A 6,098-nucleotide genomic window follows, 5' to 3' on the forward strand; every position below is an offset into this window, starting at 1 on the left:
ATTTACATGTCGTATTAGGTTTGCCCCAAGTTAAACTTGGTAAATTTTGACCAAATTTATAGAAATAAATAATAACAATTACACAATTGAATTTATTTCATTGTATCCACCATGAAATATATGTTGATAGTGCGAATGTTGGATAGTATAGTTGTTATGGATAGTATAGTTGTTACTATATTTTTCTATAACCTTGGTTAAGTTAAGTTTGATTTAGGATAAATCTAACAGAGGGAGTATGCGCTGCGCCTGCTGTCAAGGCAACTTGTTTGCGGGTGGCATTGACAGCTAGGCCCCTAGGCCCTTTGAAGCACAAGTACTGTTTATTCCAAGGGGATTGGAGGTATTAAATTCCTTATTGAATTGTAAACGATTACTTCCTCCCAATTCCTTCTAATCCTAAGCCCTTCTATTGCTACGTAATCTCATTGTCTCTATTTAATAGATAAGTTATTTTTTTTTAAAAAAAAATTGTCTAACAGCAATTGCAAAAACCTTAATTTGTGCCTTGTAGTAATTGCAAAAACCTTAATTTGTGCATCGAAAAAATATTATATGGCAGTCTCGTTTTACATCCTCCCTCTCCCCTTTAAAAAAAGTCTGTGTAAATTACATGACGTTATCAAATACCAACTGTAAACAACATGTGCACTTGTCTCCGGTTGGTAGGAATTTCTCATTGGTACGCTATAAAGTGGTTCACTAAACCTCACGCTCATATGATGGCTTTTGTAGTGTACCATCGCTGAAAGTCGATTGGTAGGATCGCTCAGTGCGATTTGGAGCAGGGGATGTACTGGCAGATATGCTCGTGGACGGGCGTCATGCCGTCATCTGGTAATTCCTTCTACCAGTCTAGCAGCCATCTTTTGAGTTTCGACAACGGCACTGGCTGCTGGCACGGTGCCGGCAGCTGGGATTCACCACCGCTCTACGCTAGTGGCACATGCCAGAGATGGAAATGCAGCCTTTTTTTTAGCATCACGATGGAAAATGGAAATGCAGGCTGGGCATCTAGGCTAGGCAGCAACCCATGCTTGGAGCACGTTGTCAACTGTCAAGGCATGGGCGGCCTTGCGTCGTCATCTATTGCTGCTGCTGTCCTCCGGATGGGGATCCAAAGTGATGCCAGTATGCCACCATGGCCGGCCCGGGGGAAACTTCAAGCCTGCGCTTTTCTGCACGGGGGACCGTGGAAGCGGCGCGGACGTTCAGTTGCCCTTCGCCCGGACCAACTCTGATGATGCTGTGTAACTATGTTGCTGTTACACTGCGGCGTACTTGACGTAACTAGCGACTGTGGCAGCATAGCGGCAGCATCTTTGCCAGCTACAGCTTTGGAACAACCGGAGGAATTTGTCTTGACAATTTTCAGGCGAAAGCACTTCGGTGTAGGCTTCCGGATTCTCTTCTAAAGAAGAAAATATATGGTGTGGCTTTGCAGATAAAGGGAAAAGGGAGATCGGCATGTTCTTGTGTCAAGTGGGTTGTTAGTGGTCTCATGCGGACTTGAAACTGGGGAACTATTCTCTTTCACGAAAGAAGGCATAGAATGATAGAAAAACTTGCATGGCTTTTCTAGAAGGTTAGAACAATGTGTTCTTCTCTTAGTGTCTGCTATGCGGGCAGGCACAAGAATGGGTCATTCAAAAAAAGAAAAAAGAAAACACAAGAATCCCTGCCACTGACTAGTAAGTTGGCCCGTGCTAACGCTACAGGTTAAAAAAATAAACATATTTAAGTGCAGCATCACATAATTGTACTCAGAAAGAATACATACAGGACTGTGATAAGACCAGGAGCCCGAGCAAATAGCTTGAATCTATTCTCTTGCAAATCCATCTATACAATTGCACAAATTGAATGTGTTGGCCACAATTCCACAAATTCCACAAATCTATTCCGCAAATCCATCACATAGTTTTTTTTTCCGGAAATAAGAACTGATAAAATAAAAATTTTCAACAGAGAATCCAATGACTACAGTCAGAGCAGGAGCCATGTATTGGCAAGAGTTGGTTGCATTATCAGATATGCACACCATACTGACTAATAAAACATCCATTGTCATCCATCATGACAAACATTATAGCGCTTCCTTTTTTTTTAAAAAAAAACTGTAAACATAGACAAACGAAAAGTATAGTTTGCCTAGACCCCAGGATTGTGACTCTCATGCTATATTTACCAGTTTAGCCGAGTAGAGCACACACGTGGAAAAAAATCAATTTGCATGAAAAATGAAAAAGAACAAATAAGACAAATCCTACCGTACTTAATGCACCACTCGACTTAATGCAATAGATGTTAGTTAAAGCAATACTCGACTTAATGCACCAGGAGTTTTACATGGATTCATTCTGATGACAGCTTGAAGTGTTAACATCTGTGTTAGGCAAATATGTCACAGCTTTTTATAAATTATTTCCCTCTTTTATGATTCTTTTCTCTTACAATGACATACACACAAAAAATAGAATTCAACATCAGGAGCCCGTCACAATTGTAGGAAGGATAGAATTGGTGTAATTGATGGATTGTTGTATTGCATTGAGGTTTCGGCCGGTATATATAAGAATACATGACTTGGGGGGCAAGACTCCCCGGGATACATATGGCAGTCTACGATACATATATCTACAACTACCAAATATACTCTAATACTCCCCCGCAGTCACAGCGGGAGCACCGCAAACGGTGAGACTGGAGAAGAAGCCGAAAGCAGTAGCCAACGGACTAACATCCCCCTGCATTCATAACGTCGGTGTGGTGCGGATGCTGCGACTGGAGAGAAAACCGGCGAGTAACTCATGCGGATGGTAGCCCTTTGTGCCGATGTCGAGATAGCCGAGCTGAAGGAGCCATGGTCGAAGATGCCGTGCGTAGAGTAGCCGTGGTCGACGTAGAGCTGTCAAAGTTGCCGAAGACGAGGTAGCCGCACATGAAGCCGCGGGCGCACGAGGAGGCGCCATGGTGGTGGCGTAATGGAGAAGACGCCGGAGACGAAGATGGCGACGTGTCGAGGCAGTCGTAGAGGGAGCGATGCCAAAGTCGAGGCAGTCAGGCCATCGGGCGACTGTTGTCGGTCGAAACCCACCGGCAAGTAGCGACAGGCAACACGAGCCGGGAGGTCGCCGGGGTGCTGGCAGGCACTGCTCCCTCGTCGACGGCCCGCAATTCCGTCACGCGCCCGGAGATTCTGTGGAAAGCCGGGCGTGCCACCTGACCTATACCCGATCAGGAGGGTGCGAACGTGCTCCAAACAGTTTCCTATATACAAAGACACGTGTAAATGTAAGTCCGAGCCGTGGTCGGCTCCCCGGGACGACTCTTGCATCGGCTTTAAAGAGCCGACTGAGTCCCGGTGTCAGATTGGATCTGTGTCTATCCGGATATTGATGAGTAAAGCAAATAACAATAAAAAACTGCTTCAATTAAATCTAATTAATCTAATATACGATGGTAACAGCTTCACTGTTAGATCGGAACATCCTACACGTGACCAGGCCTAATGAACATAATAGACAACTAAACCACAACCCAAAACAGAGGCCTAAGAACTAGCAAGAGCCGATTCCCGGAACAATCCCTATCAAGGCTAAGATAAAACATCTATTACACCACCGGATCATCCAATCCGTTTGCAAGGCCTAACCTAACAGATATTACACCAACTCTTAAGAATAAGAGCAAACCATAACAGATTAGATTTACTGGACATAAAAGAAGCAGGGTGTTGTCTCTGTGCAACTAATTCTATACGACGAGAACTAGCATAAGATCGAAACGTGACTGCACAGAGACAACATGATATTCGTAGATGATAAGCAACGAAGCACAATAGATCTACTAAAAGCCATGCTACGAACATCAAGATAACTAGCATTACTCGCCATAAAAAATGCTTCAGTACGAGTAATACCAAGGTAAAAGTAAGAACAACGCTGCCCTGATCGCGAGAAGCGATCAGGGCAGCATGTCGCTTACTTGGACGAAACCCTAGGATTAGGGGTGGCGATGCGCCGAGAGTTGTTGTTTGTGAGACGTGATGACGCTCTCTCTTACGAATAACAAAGGGTACATATTTATAGTCCGGAGACTTGGGAAATAATCTAAACTAATCTTGTCCCGATCGGACTCTATCTCTAATCTTGAACTAAATCTAAGGATACATGGCCCATGTGGCCCAGATGCTCACGCAGGAGCCGATTTACAAGTCTTCTTAATCTTCTGCTTCAAGCCCATCTTGCTTTCGGCTCATAAATTAATCCTGTTAATTTATGGCGATAACACATGCCCCCCTGGTTTTGGCAATGACAGTTCCAAAACCAATCCGTCGCTTCATCTTCCCGTTAATGCTCATTAAACACACTGCAACCACCAAGGAAGACGCAACGTCTCTACAACTGGCTTCTCGTAGAACGTGAAAACTGCCGATCCGTCTTCCATCTTTTCACTATTTAACCTTACCCCGAATCGGCTCTTCTTCACGGCAAAAACTCCTTCTTCCTCCCAAAGCTAGTAGCGCAGAAAAAACCCCAATCCTCCAGCACCAGCAATGGCGATCTCTTCTTCCTCCGGCTCCAACTCCTTTAGAGATTCCTCTTCTTCTTCTTCTTCTCCCTCTTCCTCTTCCTCCCTTTCCGCCTCCTATATTGATCCTATCTCAGAGAGCCGAGAGCCGACCCCCCGAATGGGACCCAACAGCAGCCTACGAGGCGCTGGCTCCTCTGCACTGGGATGCAGAGGAGTTTGACTTCGGGGTCGCCTCCGAGGAAGACGAACCCACAACTGAGGGAGAGGAAGACCTCCAGTTCCTGTTCCAAGAGGAACTGGAAAGCAGCGAAGACGACGCCTTCTCCTGGGAAGGAGCCGACTCCTCCGAAGAAATCGGCTCTTCTTCCAGCGACGACATGGCGGCAGGAGGAAACCCCCACCAGTTCCTCAAAGCCCCCACGGAGGGAAGCGAAGAGGGAAGCAGCAGCGGCGGTGGGCGAAGCAGCAGCAGCGCCGAGGACGACGGCAGCAGCAGCGGCGACGACGGCGATGACGATGACAATGACGGCGGAGACGCACCGTCGCGAAGCCCGAAGCGCCGTAGGAATTCAGACACCTACGACTGGTAGATATAGGTAGCATTGTAGGGGAAGAATCACAAAGCTGAAGGATTAATTCCTTTGTAACAATCGGCTTTCCTTGTAATGAACTTTCCATTAATGAAATCAACTTCCCTAAATTATGTGTGTCTGATATTTACTTTCCAAAAAGCCGATGGCAACGCATCAGGCTCCTATAAATATTCAAGAGCCGATGAAATTCAAACTAGAAGCAACCCGCACAAGAGTAGAACATCACTTCCAGCTTGAACCGAACTCTTGAATCCGAGCATAATTTGAAAACCAAGCTCTACAAATCCGAGCAAGAACTCTCCAAGCAGCCGGAATTCGAATCAGAGCCTACAACAATCAAACCCTAAGTCAACAGATCTAAACCATGGCAGATTCTGCAGCTCAGACGACAAGCTCAGCAACCGACGATGCGGCAATCTGCGGCCTGAAGGTAATATTCGGCCTAATCTTTTAGTTTTCTTCAGCTTACCAAGCCTCTGAAACTAAAACTTTGAAACTTGACACCATACGCATACTTCTGAATTTCTGAACTTCAGGTGTCAAACATCCTTCTGCCGCATCCCTCCAATCCAAATTCTTTCTGTCTTGGCCCACAAACCCATGAAAACCCCATAGATTTGATCTCTTGTGAAGCAAATAGGATTCCTTTTGTGAGTCAAAACATTGATTTGAACCTCTGGGCCGATTGCTTAAGAGCCTGGCCTAATCCTCCTGAGAGCTGGATTACATGGTATAACAGAGTAGCAAAAGCTCACATGCCCTTGTGGTAGGATTTGAACATAGCCGATGCACTTAGCTTATCATTATCACCCCTTGACAAAGATGAAAACATTCTGAAAACCATCGGCTATTTTTGGTCTGATACTCTGAATTGTTTCCTCTTTGGTCATGGACCCATGACCCCTACTCTGCTGGATGTCATCATGATCACTGGCCTAGACATTAGCTCTCCTAATCTTGCTGCTCACA

Source organism: Panicum virgatum, chromosome 9K (genome assembly GCF_016808335.1).
Source record: "Panicum virgatum strain AP13 chromosome 9K, P.virgatum_v5, whole genome shotgun sequence".
NCBI classification, from domain to species: Eukaryota; Viridiplantae; Streptophyta; class Magnoliopsida; order Poales; family Poaceae; genus Panicum; species Panicum virgatum.